Below are 21,745 nucleotides of genomic sequence, written 5' to 3'. Positions count from 1 at the left end.
CTGCACACATATATACACACCGTCCCATCTCCTTCCCGCCTTTCATCCACGGGGTCCTGATCCTTCAGCCATACATGTTTGTGATGTTTACATACCCTGCGATACTTAAAACCAAGATATTACAAAATAAAACAGGAAAGACTAAACACCAAACACCAAATTAGGAACCTTAAAACACAAGTAACACAGGAAACAAACTTACAGACGACATAGAAGGACACGAGGAAGGATACAGGGAAACACACAAAGGACAAAATGAGAACTAAAACAAGACAGGAAATCAAAACTAAACAATGACACCGGGATACTCAAGTCCATGTAAACTCACTCACTAACTTCAAATCTGAAAACTCACCTTTTTCAATGAGCTCATTCTGTCTGACCACGCCCTCCTCACTCTTACTGTTTTTATGTGTGTAGGTGACCTCGAGTGTCATGAAAGGTGCCCATAAAAAACATCTAAATACATCAAATGTATTATTATAATTAAAAAGTGCCAGACTGGAATAATACGCTATGTGCAAAGGACTTAAAACAATATTTAAAGCTAACGGTACATATGAAATACACTTTTTTTGGTTCGAACTGAGGATCATATTCACATTCTGTTTGATACTTTAAAATAAATTATAAATAACTCAATCCAACTAAAATGTTCTGTGTAGCACTTATGTAGTGATAAACATGAAGGAGCAGCTCCATACTGGTTTTGACTTATGATGACTTATAAGGGGGGGGGGGGGGGGGGATATGTGTGTGTGTGGAAACCCTGTAGTCACATCTATTTAAATAGTGACAAAATGTTTTCTTTGTTTGTGTTTTTTTAACTTTAAAATGAATGAGTGGCATCATATAAATGACCTACAGTAAGTCTGTCCCTGGCCCCTGTTCTTATTACTACAACATCTCTACTTTTATCTTCCATTAGAGCTCCACTCTGAAAAGTATCTCCTCTCCTTTCTTTTCTGTTTAATGTTGATCTGTGAAAATCGTGAGCTTGAGTCAGTACACTGTAACGTCTTTACTTCCTGGACTTGGTGAGGCCCTTTTTTTTTCGTGTGGCACAGAGCGGGTCTTGATTAGCGGAGATGGGGGGGGGGGGGTGCAGACATCTGAGATGGAGATATTTGATGACTGGAAGAAGAAGGGAGATATCAACAGTTGCTTTGATTTTTTTTTAATCAGACATCCACGACACCTTGTTGTGCATAAGAAGCAGATTTGTTCCAGTTTGAGGATGGCCTCATCATGTTTCTCACTGTTACGCTGTCACCAGCCCCGGTGTTACACTTTGAAGTGCTTCCACATGTTGCTTTGTCACGATGTCGTTCACCTTCATCGGAAAACCGTCGCTCCACCATTTTAAGATCCGTACAGTCCTAATTATTTGCTGTCGGGCTCTTTGAAAAAGACACCAGCCCCCAAATTGGACATGTGTTGTACAAACACAAATTAAACATTTAGCTGTAAGTATTTCTCCCTGGGTCCTAAGTGCATATTAGTCAGCCTATACTTATCTCTGGCCTGACGGCACACCCAAATTGCAGTGTTGCTGCTGAAAAAGAAAGGCTGTGGCCCCACGAGAATGAGCACTTGAAGCACGCTGGCAGATGCCCATAGGCTTCTTAACCACAATGCAATCTAAGGTGTGTGTGTATTGTGTGTGCGTGTGTATGTATTTTATTTCTTGATTGTTGACGTGAACAGGTCCATTAAATTTTCCTGTGTGGCCAAGTGTGCTCGTGTACAAATTGCCATTTAATACAGTGAGTGAGTGTATTTATGTGTTAAATGTGTGTGCGTCTTAGTGTGTTAAATGTGTGTGTGTAAATATGTGCATGTCTTGCATTTGAAGTGTGTGTTGTGCATGTTTCATTGTGTTCAAGGAATGTGAGTGCATAAGTGTGTTTTACTAATATGTGTGAGTTGGATGTGTGTGTGTGTGTGTGTGTGTGTGTGTGTGTGTGCTTTAAGGTGTAAGTGCGTTGTAATCGTGTGCCCATGTGTACGTTGGCTTGTGTTTAAAGGTGGGTGTTTTATGTGTGTGTGTGTGTGTGTGTGTGTGTGTGTGTGTGTGTGTGTGTGTGTGTGTGTGTGTGTGTGTGTCTTTGCATGTGAAACCCTCTTTAAGGTCTGTTTGCATGTCCAAGTGTGTTGAAGGTGTGTACATGTAGTAATGTGTTAAAGGAGAGCAAATAAGTGGTGTGTGTGTGTGTGTGTAACTGTGTGTGTGTAACTGTGTGTGTGTGTGTATGTGTGTACACTTTTGCACAGCTGTAGATAAATTTTTTCTTGCGGTGTGTCTGTGCATTGTGTCTGTTAAGGCAGCTGCATATACTGTATGTTCATTCTCGTGTGTGTGTGTGTGTGTGTGTGTGTGTGTGTGTGTGTGTGTGTGTGTGTGTGTGTGTGTGTGTGTGTGTGTGTGTGTGTGTGTGTGTGTGTGTGTGTGTGTGTGTGTGTGTGTGTGTGTGTGTGTGTGTGTGTGTGTGTGTGTGTGTGTGTGTGTGTGTGTGTGTGTGTCCTGCTGGGTGGGCGTACATCTCTGTGGATCTCTCTTCTGTTCTCCACCAGCACATAACCTTGGAATCAGCGCTCTCTTTTTATTCAGAGGCGAGAATAACGAGCAGCCGCACTCTGCTCTCTCTCTCTCTCTCTCTCTCTCTCTCTCTCTCTCTCTCTCTCTCTCTCTCTCTCTCTCTCAGTGCTCGGGCGAACATTTTCTCTCTGTGGCTGCATCTCCAGCACCTGCTCCCCACCAGCCAATAAGAAAGTAGAGAGCGTACCTGCAGTGCCTCACTCCTTCCCTCTGTCTCCTCATTTCACACCTCCAGTGTTTAGTAACCACCTTTTGTCCCGCTCAGCTCAGAGGAGCTTAAGTTCATCCTCACCTCGGACTCGTTTTCCTTTGGCCACGCCGGGCGTGTGTGTGTCACTGTCGTGTGCAACATTAACAATGGCTATTATGTACCTGCAGAGGGACAAAGATTTACACAAGAGCCTTTGAAAAATGTCTTCTGCACCGTGAACGGTCTAAAAACCTGGCATCTTGCCAATAGATAAACTCAACCTGTCGTACCTCTTATATAATATGATATATGATTTGATATCACAGCAACAAAAATACTTCTTGTTTTTAACTCACAAAAAATGGAGCAAACGTCTGCACACTAAAGTCCATAAATATGTTGATGCCAGTGTATTTATTTGTTTCATTTTGACAGCAGTCTCTTTGTCTTTGGTCTCTGCAGCGATTGGTTAAAACTGTCTGTGTAGTTAAAAAAAAAAAAAAAAGCTTCAGTACTTTTCAATATGATGCATCATTAAAATAATGGAGATTTTAAAAAAAAGTAGTATCAAATTACGAGAAATGTTGACGACATTGTTACTCTGCAGCTTTAAACAACACACACACTCTGTCTTCTCTCCAAGAGGAAAAACTACTCTTGAAGATGTAGGGACTTAAGTAGTCTGACAGTGTGTCAAAGAAATCCTGCCAAACTGATTTCTCCAAACACACTACCACAGGCTGGATTCTCCTTTAAAGCAGGAGTACGTTTCAGGTGGTTTGTTGTGACCCTTGCACACCGTGTGGTTCCACGACCCGCTTTCAACACTAAATGTCTCATTTGCAAATAAATCCAGCTCTGCTGATATGACCACCCTGGTTTGTTCCAAACGTCCAGTTAACGCTGTGACAAAAAGGGAGGGAAAAATAAAGTGAGAAAATTGAGCAATAATTAATGAGAGGTAAACTTTGTGAAGCTGAGGCCAGAAGCAGCGAAAAAGAGCCCAACGTTTGATCCATTTGTCATCTAAAAGTGAAACATCTATTCACTGGCATCATGCCTCTCAGACATGAAAAGGTCAGATTAAGTAAAAGCATTTAAAGCTCCACGTTGATACAGCTGAGCTCATCCATATATTGGGTTTTTCTGGTACGTGTGTTTATAACAGTGAGGGCACTGTGTGTCCACTGTGACGTTGTTTTTCTTTCACCACGGCTTCAGTGGAGAGACGGGCTGTGCCGCACACTCCCAACTCTCCGAGCTGACTTGAAATTGTAGCAGGAAGTTTTTGAACGCTGTGAGCGGAGGTTCTCGTCAGCAGGTCATGTTGTATACTCGTCATTGTTGAAATTCCTCCAAAGACGTTTGATTGAGAAAGTGACAGTCCTCGTGGGCTCCGGCCCGAAATCTCCTCCTTCCACAGTCAAGTGAATCATTCACAGTGAATTCATTAAAGGGGGAAAAAAAAGGCAGTTTGGAGAGTGAGCGTTTCATCACTCCTTTTGACACCAGAGACTTCAGACATTTTAGAAACGATCAATTTTAATGCTTCAGAGAGTCACAGAGCGGTGTGCATTTCAGTCTGTCTGTATAATCAGCTAATAACTCCTCGCTGTTTAAGCTTTATTCATTGTTTTTTTTTAAAGGCAGAACACAGATTAATTAGCTGGTTTGGATCTGAATACTCCAACAGCTCATGCAGAACTCATTACCTTCAAATGTTGTTATTCACGTCTGCTGGCTCGTGGATATGCTATCATTGTCACTTATTGTTTCACTATGATCCTGCTAAGAAAGGCATCATTCAGATGCTCTGTTGCACGTCATTCCCCGCTTAATCTTCAAACACATCTGCCAATTACAGGCGATTCTTTGTTCATTCAAAGGACATCACATTAAAAGATTAAAGTGTTGTAGTTGTTCTTGGTTTCAGCCAATCAGAGTGCAGACTTGAGGTATTTCCAACAAGACTATGGGGTGACCAGGTGACTGACGCTGGCACTCAAGTGGCTCTTTATCTGTCAGTCACGACCTTGGATCGCAGCAGCAGTGTAATCGCCAAAGCATCTGCTGCTTCTGCTGCTGATTTTACAGAAAAGAGGAATCAAATGAAAGCATGTCCAGGAGTTTTCAAAGCTTCTGTCTTTTCCATTGGACTTCTCGTTCCTTGCATTTTTTTTTTTCCGATCAAGCAGCCTTTAACGAGTCAGCTTCGGTGGGTTGCATCCTCGCTCTTTGCAGAAAAGTTCACGGAGACGCGTGCGTCGTGAACGGGGGTTCTCCTCTCAGTTACAGAACTGTTCAGAATACATGTCCTAAAATAACTTGGCCTGCAGTGTGCTTAACATGGAGCCAATATGGGGAAAGTGGGTGTCACGAGCAAACATCTGCAGGTTTGGTTTATCCTGCTTAAGAACCAGATGGGTGGGGTTTGATATGTGAGACAATAAGAGCGGCTGAAAGTTTTGACAATCGAATGAAAGTGTTTAAAGATACACTGACTTGTCTTTTGTGGGGCTGACAGCCAAGGCTGACTCTCTCTGAATTGTCATGACACATAAGCCCCACCCCTCAGGCACTCCCTGTGGGTTAAAACAAACAAAGAAATATTATTTGCTCTACCTATTGATGAGAGTCTGTTGTTAATGTTGCACGAAACACTCTCAGGTGCTTGTGAACGTTTCGTGCCTTTTCTCCTCAGACAAGTAGGCAAAAGTTTTCTCCGGTGTCATTCTGGTACAACACTGCAGCTTTCATTAGAGACCTTCAGCAAAAAAAAAAAAAAAAGTATTTCAAAACCTGGAAAAAAAGAAGAATGAAATATGTTTTGTGCTGAGGACACATCTTCCTGTGCTCTTTAAAAAGCTGCAGACGCTGTTCAGACCAGCAGGAGCCAGGAGCACGCGTTCACCGAGCGTGCATGCTTCGACATCTGATGTGTTGGATTCGAACAGCGCTGTAAAGAACACAACAAGATTTAGGAGGCAGAAGAAACGAGCAGGATGTACAGTCACTTGTTTTCTTAGCTCCATGTGCTCTATTATACGTGACTCAGTAATCGGTGCATTATGTAAACAAGGTCGGATGGTAATTGGATGTTTCTGAAGTGGATCAGTAGCTTTGACAATGACTTCTTTCTGTACAGGTGACACATGTCATGTTTGAAAATAAAATCGAGAATCCCTCACAAAAATCTGTGAAAAGGATTTTCTTCTTACAGCCTAAAATTGCACGCTCGACGTGTCTCAGGACAGATCTCCCCCTGAGGGGATCATCACGTCGTATCCTATTTAACAGTGCACATCAGCAGCTCATTACTGCTCACTTGCATAACTGGGGGAATTTACACGACTAATTTTACGTGTGACCTGCCGAGGGACTGCAGATGTAAACCAGCTCTTAAGCTACAATCATGTTTAATACTACATGTTGTAATATTTTACAAATAAAAAACGAAGCAGCTCTTGATATCCTTCATGTTCTGACCTTTTGAAAGAAATGCTCAAAGTTACTCTAGTAGAGTCTCTTTGTGGAAGACCGGTGCGTGCCCACGTTTTTAAATATTCATGCATCTAACGTGTGATCACCGTCGACGAGGCCCCTCTTCTCACCAGAATTAATTTAGCGTCGACAAACAAAGAGCAACGGATCGACTTGAGACGTTCAAACAATCCTGCTGTGATAGCTCTGTTTACTCTGCTTCCAGAGTTTGATTCTGCTCCTCCCATCTGTCCAAGTGTCGCCCTCCTCTCGAAGCGGGCTGGCTAACCTTCACTTTACTGCTCGTAGTGGTTTGGAGTAATGGGGCGTGGCAGTGCGGTGCCGGGTGCGAGGCCTCCGAAATGTCCCTGTGGTGAAGCAACGAGGGCCAAGATACAGAGGTCCCACCCACCAAAGCCGAAATCTGATTGGTCTCGGGCCAGCTTGTCTACGCAGGGCGTTGCCATGGTTTCCAGGCCGTAAAGAAGCCTTTAATCGAGCAGTTGTCATGATGAGATGGTGGTGAATGTTTTGGCTTGCAGTAGAGAGATGGAGAAAACAGAGAGAGAGAGAGAGAGGCGAGCTGGGTATCTTCTGCGTGGCTCAGAATAGAAATGTTCGGCTTGACGGACAGCTCTGAAGGCAGCCCCGTCTTCATGAAACACACAGGTTCACTCCTTGTGTCAGGAAGTTCCCAAGGCTGTACGGCGCATGGGAACATATTCACGCACGACATGCTCCCGACATGCTCCTGCCTCATGTCTATTTGTATAAATGGTGTGCTGTGTTCTCTGCACACTGTTGGATTAGCACAAGTGTAGGATCGTGGCGTTCGGGGTGTGCAGAGCAGCGGCGTTGGCGGGCTCGGGTATCGAGCTGACGGTGCTCAGGCCTCAGGTTTCTGCCACGTAATCTAACACACTTCAGATGGTGGGAAAGCTGGCAGCATGGTGGCCTGCTGACATTTGTGCCCGAGGATTTCACACACAAGAAATGCAAGATACTCTCTTAATATTTGCCTCTTAAAGAGAAGCATCGTATAAATGCTGTCAGAGTTTAAATCCTCATTAAGCAGCTACTAAAGTGCAAAGAGAGCAAACTGTCATAACTCCGACAAAAGCCGGTGATAAACGGCCAGTTTGGCAGGGCTGATCTCATTTTGATGACCCGTTAACCCGCCTGGCTCTGCACAGAAAACCGTCACATTCAGAACGAAGAGAACTAAAGGAGAGAGCGAGAAACTCGGTGACTTACAAATTGTATGTATTTGCAAACTGATGAGGCGCTTTCACACATGCGCTTCACTCCCGAGATTGACCGCCCGCGGTGAACGCAAACAGCCACGTGTTTCACTCGGACTCCCCTGGGATAACTTCCACGTGCACTTGTTGTGAGCTGTTGCACGAAGGCAGCGGCGAATATTCAGAAAGATTTACAACAAGCAACTGCTGCATGACCGTTGAATACGCCCCAATAACACGCAGCATTGATAAAAAGGCAAACCTCCTGTCTGACCTCCTGAGCAAATCAGGAAGCTTTCAGGGACAGGCTGAGTGAACATGAGTGAAGAGTTACGTCGGCTCAGATGCTCCTTATTTGTTCCAAAGTCTGTTTCATTTGAGCTCCAATCGAAACTCGTCCACTCTTAAATCCACCATCTGAAAAGAAAAGGAAACTGGTCGACATGCAGCAGACTGGCGCAGTAATGAGTCTTAAAACCCGGAAGTGAGTTAGCATTGCTCTAAAAGTCTACATACAACAGTCAGCGCCTGAAATAAGGTCCGTGGTTAACACAAGCTGAAGAGATGTTGACGTTTTGTTAGACGAGTTAAACTCCGTTAGCGAAGTGAATTTTAAAGTTTTTACGTGAACTTAAAGCGGCGGTTGCTAACGAGTGGTTGTCGGGGATCTTTGTTAGACACGTGAGCTCTTGTGTGATTCTTTAATCATCTTCTTTTGACGTGATATTTTGGGAGCAAACGTCTTTACATGTCAGCCTGAGATGAGACGATAATCCGGTCGAACCCTGCGACGTCATCGCTGGAGGTAGCTCACTTGTCTTGGCTCGCAGCCGGTGTGTAACCACATATAACGGTCGTTCGCCACGGTCCCTGCAGTCGACGGTTCGCTGAAGGAGGCTCCTGCTTCTACAGGAGAGAAAATCGCTGCCTCAGCAAGCTGTTCAGTCTCCTGCTCGAGCAGCTTACACTGTGTCTCCCTGTTTAATATGGGAAACATACGTAGGCTGGCCTGTGATGTCAATTGTTTTTGCTGGAGGCCTTCTATAGGAAAAATCTCATTTGCCTTTGTAAAGCACTGTAGTGAAAAGAAGCTTATGTCATAAAGACGCTATTGTGGCTGCTGCGGGGCCCGCCGTGTGTGTGTGTGTGTGTGTGTGTGTGTGTGTGTTTGTCTTAAAGTGTCACTATACTTTGACCCATACATTGTGGACTTCACGTGTGTTTTCCTCACATTTGTGCAGGTTTCAATGGACAATGGATTGTGTGCCTGCTTGTTCCTGGTGCACACAAAGAGAGTGAAGCAGGGGCCTTTTGTGCAGGAGATTTATGAATGAGTGCTGCTATTGTAGCTGCCATAAATGATTACATATTCCCTCTGCCCGCCGCGCTTTGATTTGATGTGCTCTTTTGTCAAAGTGGAAGTCTGGGACTTTTTGCTGCTGGAGGATAAGGAACAAGATGATAGCAGTGATGATGGAGGGACTCCTGGTGTCGACGAAACAACCCACCAATTTGACTGAACTCAAGCACACATCTCATTTAAACCCAAATCAACCTTACATCACACCAGTGTCGTCGTAAAGTCAAACTACAAACTCCCAACTATTGCACATTTAGTCTCTCTGAACTTCCAGATGTTTGATTGAATTGGGCGTCAATTAATCCGGCTATGTCTGTGAATATAACAACCAATCATGTGATTTTTTTTTTTCACCTGGTGTGAGCATAGTTTGCATTTAACCTTTCAAAAAATACAACTTTTTTTTCTTCCAATGGGCTCATCCAATTTCTACTCCCAAGCAGTCTTTTGGTGTCTATTTCATGCTGAAGCAGCTCCTGCAGCCACATGTCCCATATGTCCTTGAGTTGCTCCCACTGCTTCGTCAGTGGGAGTATGAATGTGTATGAATGGTCACTTTACACAGCAGCCATCACTGTGTGAGTGTGGAGGTGTGTAAACACTTTGAGCAGTCAGAAGACGAGAAAAGTGCTCTCCAAGCTGAAGCCCATTGACCTGCACATGTGTCAATCTATATTGCTTTAAATATAGCACGTCCTCCATTATGATATCTCACATCTTAGAAATAATGATCTGTTCTTATAAGCTGCTCCGAATTGAGCAGGGACACAAAATGTGATTGGCATCATAAAATACCAAGAACTGTAAGAGGCAGCTCAGTGGATATCGGATCGATGCCTGTTAGCGATGTAATCACTCTTCAGGTCCGAGCTGAAGTTCGTTTCAGCCTCCAACCTGGCAACAAAAACTGTGGAAAAAAATAAGTAAAGGGGAAATTGAGTTTTTCTCCTTAATAAATGTTGCATCATAGGAATGAAATATTAATTCACCAAAAAAAAAAACCATGTCCAACAAGTAAGAGCAGTGTTTGGAGGAGTCAGGCTTTAGAGGAGATAAACCCTAACCCTAAGTCTGATGTCTTTTATGAATGCAAACTGTAGACGTATGTGGGGGGAGGAGAAGGTTAGAATAGAAGATGTAATATTTACTGCCTCTACTGTGTTTTACCCAGTGAGCGCCCCGCTCCACCTCCACACGCCTCCCCTCACATTCTGCTACGTCTCGGTGCTTTACCAAGCTACAGATTTGTGCGCTGTCCTCTAAATCATTCCCCCTCTCTCGCAGATTGCTCCCTGCTGGAATATTGGCCTGACAGACGTTTTTTTTTTTTTTTTTCCCCTCTCCCACTGCTTCCCCAGTGGACTCATTTACATTTATGCACGCAGCAATTAATTACAGGCTGGCGCTGGCCTTGTAAATTAGAAGGAGCCGAGGTCGCCCTCATTATTGCCCCTGACAGTTAAAGCCTTGTTTGGGTCGTGACAGGGTTGACTCCAGGCTGGGACATCGGGAGCTCAGCAGTGGTTGGCTGCTCTTCATACATCTGATATCACTTTACAGCAAATGAATAAAATTGAATTTGCTTAATGAATTTGTTATTTTGCACATTCTATTAAGTTAAATAAAAAAAAAAAATAAGAAAAAAAAAGTTAGCTTTTTCCTCTTCGCAGTAGGTCATCATTCCAGGCCTTTTGTTTCGTCTTTCGCTTAATGCCTTCTGTGTGTTTTGGGGGTCTTTCATCCAAATACTTGTTGAGGGGAGGGGGTTTTCTATAGAGCCAGGAGTCAGGCAGGAGACTTCTCACGGTATTGGCCTTTTCATGTGAAGACGCTTCAACTTTTTTTTCCGGCTCCTTCCCTCACAAGGCCCTTCTTTCTTCTCTGTCACGCAGCGATGTGTTTGTGCATACCTTACCAGCTCGACAAAAGAAGGGAGAGATCCTATTCACGTCTGCCTTTGACATTCACCTCTTGTTTTTACAATCTTTCCAAGGCGCGCTGTTTGCACAGTGGAACAGGCTTTGTCTTGAAGGGGCGAGACAATGGCGAGAGCAATAATGTAATCTCCTCAGGGTAGAGGCGAGTCGAGGGGTGAGGTTTAGATGTATGTGCTGGCGCTTGCCCCTTCCAAACTTCTCCCTCCCTTTGCTTCAGTTATACTTCATGTTAGCAGCGACTTAGGAGAGAATACATGTTGTCACTTAAGCCTCTATAATGTTCACCTTGCTCTTTTGTGAGAGGAACACAAAGGCTTTTCACTCATGCAAACATCCCCTTCCCTGGTTACGCTTTTTAAAGGTGTTCTGAGCAGCAGGTTGCCCACCCACGTTCATATCTGCAACACTGTCTGATCCATCAACACAGCCATGAAACATTTATGATAGAACTTAACCTTCCCTGTAGTCTGAAGCAATTTGATCAGCCTGAACCATCGGGTGTGTAAGTAAGGACTGCATGTTGCTGACTCCTTTCATCGTCGGTGAAGCCAAAATCCCCCCAGACCCAGCGAGTACCTGAATTGTCCCCTGGGGACAAATAAAGTTTTTTGAATTTGAATTTAATTTTGAGTAGACTCCACTTTGAACCCCCCTGACGGAGTGTGGACCCTGATGGTGGTGGAAGTATGCAGGGCGTGATGAGGAGTGGGCTTCTCAGGAGCTGGACACCGCGTATTTTTTAAATCTGACAGCTGCAGGATGATTGGTCGATCGAGGTCATTACAGAATCCGGTTGATTTAGCCCCTTAAAGAGTAAACGCCGCCTAATCAGCTGACCACCTGAGCAGGAAGATCGAGGGAGTAACGTGAAGTGTATGAAACAGTCGACACGCTTGAACTTACGCTGAGCTTCATTTTGACCGTATTTCAACATATTTAAAGTTTCGCCTGTCTCTCATCTGGTAACATGGAGGAGGCGACTTTATGTCCTGAACTGCAGCGAGTCAACAGTGGGAGCTGTGTGAGTGTTTTTGGTTTCACTCCCAGGTGGCACTAAGCCCACGTACATGTTAACCTAACCAACCAATCATCTTTGGACCTGCAACATCCATCAAAAAAAAAAAAAAAAAAAAAGCCTCGTTGGACTGTAAACGCCTAAATCCTGCTCATACTCTACAAGCACGCCACTTTACAGTGATATCCAGCAGGTACGAGGAAGCACTGTTTCTCTTGAGCACTCTTTCAGTCTTCACAAAACCTTTTCTGTCCATTGTTACGAGCACCAACCTCTATGAATGTAATGGAGTGTCATAGATGGTCCTTCTGTCTGATACGTGTTGTGCCATGCCTTTTCTCCTGCCTTTTCAATGTGACAGTTCTGAAATATTTGACTGCTTTGTCTGCAGACAATGTCGGACAAAGTGTTCAAACTTACCCCTGGTGAATCCGCCGTGTCACATTTCAGGATTAAAAAACCCTTCAGGGTTAATTTCATCATGATAAAGAAAGAAAAGAAAATTAGACCTAAAAGGAAAAGACAATTATTTTCTTCCAAACCTTTAAACCTTCCCAAATGTCCATCTATCATTCTTGATCTCAAAGTGTGAAATGTGGTTCAATAGTAGAGCGTAATATAACAGGAAGACACATTGTTTGCCTGCAGAGAAAACACCTCTCACTAATCTGAGAATCATTATGTGTCCGCTTCAAAATGCCCAGCACTCCTCTGATAAGCAAATGTGTGCTATCAGCTCATCGTTTATGGGTCAAGTGAACCTCATTCTGGTTTAATTGCCCATATGATTGGTCGGAAGCATACTCTGCTTCCTACGGTGCGGACATGGAAGTGGCAGCGTGGAGCCTCATGTGGCGCTGAGCTCATTCAGAGAGCTTCTGTCTCATAGAGTTCCATTGTTCTTACTCCAGTGTGTCCGCGTCTGCACAAGTGGCAATGACAGCTGCAACAAGACAACATTTGGGACAGTGCATATTTTGCTTGCGTGAATGTGTGCATTCATTGTGCAGGTGCAGCACTCCTCTTTCTTTATAAATTACAGTTCTTGCGTTGTATGTCTCACCTCTGTTGTTTTCGTCTGTAAAGCTGAGAGGGTTCCGGCTTGGCGTTCTCCAGCAGCGAGTCTCTGGCCTTTCGTTTAGCCGCTCGCTCGGAGGATTTTTTTCTGCCGCTGGCTTAACGGCAGGGTGACATGTGCTGCTTTACAGCTGCTGGACAGCGGGCCAAAAAGGTAGCTGTTACTTCCTGCAGTTGTCAGAGAAAAGATGAAGAGGACTTCATAGCGTTGCTCATGTCTCTCTTTCTTTTTTTTTTTCACATCACCCGGTCATATAATGTGGGAAATATTTCCAAATCATGGACTTAAAAACATTTCGTACAGACTCTTTTTTTATACCAACACCTGTCATGCTTTATTTAATAAAACAGCTTATAAATGTGAGGTTAAAATGTGACTACAGTTTGCTGAAATATTGAAATCAGATTTTTATTTTTATTTATTTACATATTAAAGCAGAAGGATGACGATGCTGAACTCGACCCTGCTTTGAAAATGCAAGTTAAAAAAAAGTTCACACATTTTAAATGCACATGTAGGAGCTTGAAAAAGTACAGAGGCAGATATTTAAATCTGTATTTCTGAACTCTGCAGTGGCCACACCCTCTATAAGTGCATTATGCAAACACTCAAACTGTGCACACAGATGCAATAAATACATTTATTTTGAATGACAGTGTTTTCCTCCCCCTCCTTGCACCGCTCCTTAATCCCATAAAAGTGCACTTTATAAAGAAGTCTGTATACATGTGTTCATGTCAGCTGGTGCAGAAATGTAGGAAGTCTTTATTTTTTGCAGGATTCGTGCATGTAAGTGTGTCTGTGTGTTCGAGCTGCTCCCCTCCTCTACTGGGCAGCTGTCTCCCTGATTACCCAGCATCCTCCAGGTGTCAGATCTGCCATCTGCAGATGAGTGGCAGGGCGTGTGGAGCGGAGGAACTGGAGGGTAAAGAGGGGGGGGAGGGGGGGGGGTAAGAAGAAAAAAACAAAACAGGAGAGGAAACAGAGTAACTGGTTCTGCAGACATCTGGAACGTGTTCAGACGGGTCATCGAAAGCCGCTCGCTGAGTGTGAGCGGGGCTCAGGGGATTCCTCCTCGCAGCCGTTCGATTCAGACGGTGGCTTTTAGCATACTGTCAAAAAATCTTTTCTTGTGCAACTTTGCTTTTTTTTTTTTTTCTCCAAGAAGTTGCATCTTCAAAAAGAGTTTACAGGGATGTTCCAAACCAGTGTGTGTTTTTGCCGATTATTTGTTATCATTATTATTATCACGAGAACTTCTTCGTCCACGAGCCTTTGAGTTGCGATCAGAAATGTGCATAATTGTGCCCTGAGAGAAAAAATGCATCCAAAGAGAGAATCATTTGCTTGATTAAAGACATGAATAAAAGATCATAGATGCCCAGTGTTGGCTTTTTTCTTCATTGTTCTCAATTAGCCTCAAATGGTGGAATCAAAGGCCGGTTTGTTTTGCCCTTTGTACAACTTAGATGTTGAGTTAAGGCGCCGTCATGATGCATAGCGTCAGAAAAGTGCTGCTGCGCTGCGTTTCGGTTGCATGTCTGTAAACACAGCAGCCTCTTTCTTTAAGAGCGGTACAGTTCTTTCTTTGATTAGCAGCCTCCCACTGTCTTTTAAGACCGCCCCCCCCCCCCCAACCTCTCTCATCACGCTCCTCATCACGCTCCCTTCAAAGCGCTCATCTGCAGTTTGACCTCTCTGATGTTATTTGTCTTCGGTGACCCCTGTGTTTGTGGTGTGTGACTGTGTGCGTGCGGCTCTAATAAAGCTGACCCCAGGTTAGCTCTCTTATAGCTACAAAATCCCAGGAAGGACTCGCTGCCTTTTTTTTTCCTTTTTACTCTGATTGAGATCAATTTTTTTAAAGCAAATATCAGGCATCACTAATCGTATTAGGAGCGATTGCGGCCAATTTGTCCACTTCAAAGCCTCGTACAAGAATCACGCTGTTTGTAGTTTGTTAGTCTGAGGCTGGCTCGGCTCACAGAGGACCTCTGTTCTGTCACTGCAGAGGGACCTCAGGTGGGTCCAGAATGGACTCGGTCCAGAATCACTCTGCAGTTTAAGTTTCCATACTTTGTCGACGCTCAGATTGTGGACAGTTTGAGCGGTGTTGGTTTAACCGCACGCCGATTCCAACGGCAACACGCTCTTCCATTAAACACAAGTATGACAAACACTTTCTTCGCTTCTACTGAAGAAACTTCTTTATCGGACTTTTCCTGCGACTCAATATTAAAGGAAGTGTGGAAAGTCCGGTTTTGAAGTCCAGAGCTGGTTCTGCAGTTAAAATGAAAAACAGGAACTTTGTGAGGAGATTTGAACGGGATATGTAACAAACTGAACTGAATACTGTTTCTCTATGTGACATTCAAAGACACCAGTTGCGAGAATGACTCCTCTGTATTTTTTTAGAACCTGCATGTCGCCACGTTTTTTAACAAAATCGACTGGAGGAAGGTCCAACAGTAAGTCGCTGTGAAAGAGCGTGACCTACTGCGACTTCCTGACGTTAATAGACGGATTCTCCTCTGTGATTGTTCACTGGGAGAAGGAAAGAAGTCCAGTTGAGCTTTAACTGTGGATCGACTGTGATATCTGTGCATGTAAAGGTCAAACCAAGAATCACTTATATGTGGCTCTAACACATTACGGCATCAGATCGACACGTTGGCCTTTTTTTTGCATTTTTATCCTTTTCTGAACTCTCGACATAAATGGCGTCACTTTTTTTTTCATTTTTTTTGCAAATTATGTGAAATCTTCCTCTGATTGATTTCTTCTTCTTTCCTCTTTGTTTTTTTTTACAGGTGACGTTCATGAATTTTAAAGTCATCCACAAGTGAGAAGTGGGTGTTGGAGTTGAAGTCTCTTATTTCCGTAAGTTTCCACTTATTGATTCACACATATGTCTCTTTCCTTGTACTGTAATCTCAGGTTTGGCTCTCTGGATGATATCCTGTAAGGCACGGCGCAAAACGGAGATTTCAGTGAAAACACATATTTGGTTCTTTAAAGTGAAACAGAGCAAGATTTGTTGGTGTTTGAATTTATCGAGTTGTGTTTGCAGAGCAGCAAAGTGTGTGTGTGTGTGTGTGTGTGTGTGTGTGTGTGTGTGTGTGTGTGTGTGTGCCTCTCTCCTCTCCACGAGCACACACAGAACACTTTTGATTTGTTTCACAGCTAATGCAGACCTCCACTCGTGTTAGTATTCTGCCCTGTCTACCCTCAATAGCTGCTTTCACTTGTGTGAAGAAAGGGGTCTTTTAAAGACTCGTACAGGCATCACTCCAGGAGCCTTTCAGCGCCGGGGACCTACAGTATGCTTTTTAATGGACTTTCACTCTGTGAGCAATAAAGATTATATCTGGAGTCAAATAGTGCTGTAGGTAACACTAGCCCAAATGAAGCTGGCGAGGCTGCAGCAGCGGACAATCTTGATGGTTTGAGCAGAGACACATGAAATGTACAGATGGAAGAGGTTGAAGAAAAAGAGCGATCTGACCATCTGGCTAATCCGCCTGTTTAAGGATCCTTATTAAGGCCCTCTCTAGTGGCCCTTGAGCCCGGCCAAAGCCATGGGTCAACAAGCGGCCTGTTTGATTCTCACTGGCAGAGTGGACAGCTAAGGTGTAGTAATCTCCGTCCTGCTGCTTCCTCTCTGACCTGAGTGTGAATACATGTGAGAGGAGGAGGAAGCAGGAATCATTCTCAGACACAACATTTCATTCATTGTTGACTGGTGTTAATAAGAATGCAGTTAGAGGAGATTGTGTTGGTGGCACAACTCGACAGCATTGAATGCTAACGAGTCAAAGGTTCTCTTCTCCCCGAGCATCTGAAGGAGAGGAGGGCTCAGGACCATCGACCCCACAGCAAGCAGAATGTCCTTCATGATTCGATGCTTTGGGAGATTATATTTTATGGCTGGATGGAGCTGGAATAAGACAAAGAGTTATTAATATAGATCTCATACATTTCTTAACTTCTGCGTTGTCGGGGTCGTTGGGACAACTGTGTCCCATTTTTAATTCCATCAAACTCCTCCTAACTTCATCCGTTCATCTGGAAACCTAAAATCTCATTATTGTCTCTTTTAACATGCAGTTGCTTTTAAAATCTAATTACACGGCGGTGAGATGACAAGTGGACGCTCCTAACAAAATTACAGTCTTCTTCGGATACCTATCTTGTCGTGACAGCCACAATTTGTGGGAGCTTTGTTTTATACGGCTTTTTCGAAGAGGCTGCTGTGTGTTGGAGGATTTTCATCTCAAGGCCCTGACTTAGTCCGTGCCGTATGTAATGGCTTTGATCAGGAGAGCCGGGGTGTGTCTATGACTAATGTTCGACATGATCTGACATCAATAAAACAGGATCTTTTTAGTTGCAGTGTTTACCTACGGAGCATGAGGAAGGAGATCCAGATTTTTATTTGTTTTACCGAAAAATCTTTTTGTTGTAAGATTAGGAGGGTAAGATCCTTTAAGCCGTAAATGAACACAACATCTTACCTTAGCATGACTTTTGTAGATAGAGGAGTTTGCATCTGAGATATGCGATATGTTGATCCTGCAAAGTCTTAAGTGGCTTTAATCAGCGGTGGGAAAAGACTTTGAGAAAAGAGTGCACGCATCATGGCGGGCCTATTTGCAGAGCTCTGTTATTACACATGCTCGCTCTAATGGCAGTCATTTGCAAAGAGTTAGAAAAGTGACCAGACAGCAAGCAGCCACTGGGCTGATTTGTGGGAAGCTAATGAGCTAACAGGTTAATGAACTCACTGCTGTTACCTGTTTAACTCCCCCCCCCCCCCCCCAACAAAAAAAAAAACAAAAACACAATGTCCCCCTCTGCTTTATCCTCCAGCTGTAAAAGTGAACATTCCTGTTTACAGTGCTGCTAATGGGCAGCCTCTAACTAAATTTAGAGTCATTTCTCAGTACTTACTTTATGTTAACAGAGAGCTATTATGTCTTCCTGAGCATCGGACGTTTAGTTAATTGATCTGATTTATCCACACATATGAAAAGTCCACTTTGGTCTTTAGTGGACAGACAGCAGGTTTGTGATTTGGAGCTCCATTTAGCCGCAGGGAAAAGTGAACTTCAGCGGTGTGACTGCGGCTGCGCTCCAAGTCAGCGACACTCGTTCCAGCTCTTTTCTGCCACAAAGTCTATACGTTTGTGTGTGTGTGTGTGTGTGTGTGTGTGTGTGAGTGATGTGTTTTTGTCTGGCCTGTGTCTGTGTCAATTTATTTGTGTTTGTGCTCGCATGCATGTTTGTGTTTTGCACACTCATGCCTCATCAACATCCCGTCTGAGGCCCATCTGGTTTGCTTTGAGGAGGCTCGCGGAGCTGCAGCGGTCCAGGAGTTTTAAGGCAGGGCTGGGCCAGCAGCGGTTCCTCCCCACTTACACATTAATCCCCAGTGCGAGGCCCTTTGCCAGCAACAGTATAGAGCGGCCTCGTGGCTACTTCCCAAACCACCCAGGCTCATACCCCACTTTCTCTCTTCTATTGCCCTTGAAATGGGGCCTGCTCTAAATATTATCTCCCCCTGTGCTTTATCCCTCCGTTTATCCCTAAGTCGGCAGGGAGAAGAAAGGAGCCGTGGGGCTGAGTCACTTTTTCCCCTCTCTCCTCCTCTCTCTGAAACCACAGGCAGCAGCAGCGGCTTCCTGGAGATGAGCGCTTTTGTCTGTTGTGCGACCGCTGCGGCTTTAGGCAGATCCTCCTCTCATGAGGTAATGCACGGGCGAGATGAGGAGGCAGAGTGAGGATGGATCTATATTTTTAACCTTTGATTTATGCAAGGGAAGGCTGCTCTGATGAGGAGCATGTTCCTTTCCAGCAACACATTGAGGCCACTGTGCACGCACAACACACACACACACACACACACACACACACACACACACACACACACTTTGTGTGTGGCCATTGTTATCAACTGCTGCCTGAGGGTCTTTTTTTTAAGGGGATCACCTGCAAGGACTTTGACCAATCTCTGTCACGAGGTACCAATCTGATGAGCCAATCACATCCCCCCTGACGTTTTTTTTTAAGCTACGGCCCTGATGATACTTTCAATCATTAAAATAACGTTTAAATCCCACAGTCTCTAAAAGACGAACATTTAGACAACCTTCCCTCACATACAGTATCGTCCTTTTGCTCGTTTTACTGGTGACCGGTGCGACCTGCTGGGACTCCTGGCCTGCTGTTTAGGAATGCTACTCACAGTCAGGATAATCGCTTCCTGTTGTAACTGTCCTGGTTCACAGAGGTTGGTAGTCAGGGTCAATCTCAGGTGTTGTGCTGCGGGCTACAGGGGACACCACCTGGTCCCTCCATCACCGTGTCCGTCTCCTCTCTAAACCAAACGCTTCTTCACCTTTTTACATTCTACAACATGCTGTAGCTGGAGAGACTCCGCACCGAGCATCTCAGCAGGCTGCGTTCAACACCTCATTAAAAAAAAAAGAAAAGAAAACAGAGGGGTTTTTAAAGGCATGTGTTTGAGTGTTGTCTGAGGAAGGTCTGGACACAAAGCGCCTCCGCTAATGTTTGTGCTTCAATGCTAACACCTGTTTCCCTTCTCTGTTTGTGAACACTACTCGACTGACCCTGAACGCAGCTCTGCACCAAACACCAACAACATCCCCTCCTCACGACTACAGTATTCTCATTAAAGTAAAAACTCCTGCATCCAGTTTTAAAGCTGCCATCAGCCGAAATGAAGCAAACTTAATGGCTGCTGATTGCATTCCCACACTGACCGACCCCCTCCTCCGTTTTCACCGATCTGATAGTTTAAGTACATGCTAGCGTAATTGAGGTCTCTTCCTTGATTAGATTTGCACCAGCTTTTAACAAAGCCTGCTCGAACCTAATCCAATGAGCCCCATTGTGGGGAGAGCCGAGGGATGACATCGCTCCTGGTTAGCTTCAAAATCAACTGTGCCGTCGAGCAATTAGAGGCGACGCTGACAAAGAGGCTGAGCGACTAAAACTAATGGCACAGTGTTCAACCAAGCCCACACGAATAATAAGTGGACAATTGAGCAGTAATTTGTTCCTTTTTACTTGATACAGGCATTGAACTTTCAGAATTAACTATGTTTATTTTATAGATTTAAGTTTAAGGAGGTTTTACACTTAATTAAAGTAATGAGAAAAAATTACTCTCTTTTAAATGAGTCCAGATTTTTTATGAATTTGATGTTTTTGTCATCAGGTTAAAGCTCCTGTGGGGAGTTTTTAGTTGTTTATGAAACAGACTAATTAATATTGTTGCTTCTCAAAATCAATGAGCCTTTCAACATTAAGATTAGATACTTCTATAAAATTATTTTTTAATGTCCAAACCTGTTGCCAGGAGGGTAGGTGACAGAAAAAAATTAAATTTCTAGCTCGCTGTAAAAACAGTCGTTCCTTCTATTTCCACATCAATAATTCCCACTGAATGATACATTGGACTTTTTAAAGAAGATAAGATGAGATGTTTGCTCATAAAACAAAATCAGCGCAGACATTAAATGCATCACAATGTCGTCCAAAATCAAAATCACAAAATCCCAGTTTCCAAGGACACGCTGCACCCAGCACACCTGACCTACTGGGCCAGGATCGCGCTCAGTGTCGAGGTGTCGGAGCTGGCTGTGTCCTCCGGTGACACTCGGCGTAATCAGTTGGAAACTAAACCTCCTTCTGACCTGTGGCTGTGTGTCACACACTCAATCCCCTAATCTTCTCCTTTGTTCTGTGTCACCATCAATTAGTCATGTACCAGGAGTCGGCCAGAGGAAAGTGTGTGCGAGGATAACAGCTCGTGTTGGAACGTTTAATTACACTAACCGTAAACTGTAGCTGGTAGCCGTCGGGATGGGAGCTGTAACTGTTACGTGTCATTAAGCGTCATTAAAGTCGTTTCTGATTCAAGAGTGAAAAAGAAAGTACAAATTCCAGGAACTCAATCTCAATCAATCTTTATTTATACAGCGTCAATGGTTGTTTGGGCAGACAATCCTCAGAGGAATCTAAGAAAGCTCAGGAGCTCTAACCCCAGAAAAAGATGTGATTAATAACTTTAGTCATTTAAAGATGTGTGAAATGTAACAGGTCGATCCTCTTCAGAACTTTGAGCTGTTGGTTTTAAAAAATGTCAGATTGGAAATTGCAAATATCGATTAGTAAATAATAATAAATAATATTTTCAGTACAGATACCTTTTTTCTGTGCGTAACTTTACTTAATTTTCTGACGCTTACTTTGTTTTTAAATATGTGAAGCTCCTCTGTATTCAAATCACTGAACAGATCACGTGCAGCTGGTGCATTATCCTCCAGGTTGGCTGCAACTTCTGATGGACCGTGATGTAACGTATATCTTAGTTTGTTAGCTTGATGCTAACACATAGTGTAAATTGCCAGTAAAGTGCTCATTGAATTAGCTTCACGGTACTTTTCACTCAGGGGAAGGTCTCGTTTACTTCACAATGTTAAATTATTTTACAACAATGTTCATTCACAGTGTTGAGTAATCAGGATGAACTGAAGTTCAGACATGCTGAGCCGGCTTTTTAGCATCTCCACCGTCTGTAACACTCAGTTTTGTCATCGGCCAAACGTTGGCCTCTGGGCTGAATGAATTTAACCCAAGTCATCAGTAAATCAAGTTGTCGAGCCGTGACAGCTGCCACTCATTCACACTACACACACGCTATTTGGAGATAAAGCACGCTTTTTTTTTTGTGTGTGTGACTTTGTGAGGTTTGATTGCTGCTCTCTATTCGAGCAAAAGGCAATATTTAAAGATCTTAAACACCTGAGGCAGACATCCT

General features: G+C 43.8%; 1 protein-coding gene across 3 annotated transcripts in view; it reads left to right on the top strand.

The window, feature by feature from the left end:
- LOC306825013 (transcription factor SOX-6-like) overlaps positions 1-21,745 on the top strand; it is a 116,819-nt gene that overhangs the window by 4,281 nt on the left and 90,793 nt on the right. For all 3 annotated transcript variants that reach the window (XM_079345488.1, XM_079345486.1, XM_079345487.1), the window contains exon 2: positions 15,711-15,780. The gene's annotated coding sequence lies outside the window, so the exon portion shown is untranslated. The remainder of the gene's footprint in view (positions 1-15,710; positions 15,781-21,745) is intronic.

This window comes from Symphodus melops (genome assembly GCF_947650265.1).
Source record: "Symphodus melops genome assembly, chromosome: 6".
Taxonomy (NCBI): domain Eukaryota; kingdom Metazoa; phylum Chordata; class Actinopteri; order Labriformes; family Labridae; genus Symphodus; species Symphodus melops.
This window is presented reverse-complemented; position numbering and strand designations above follow the sequence as displayed.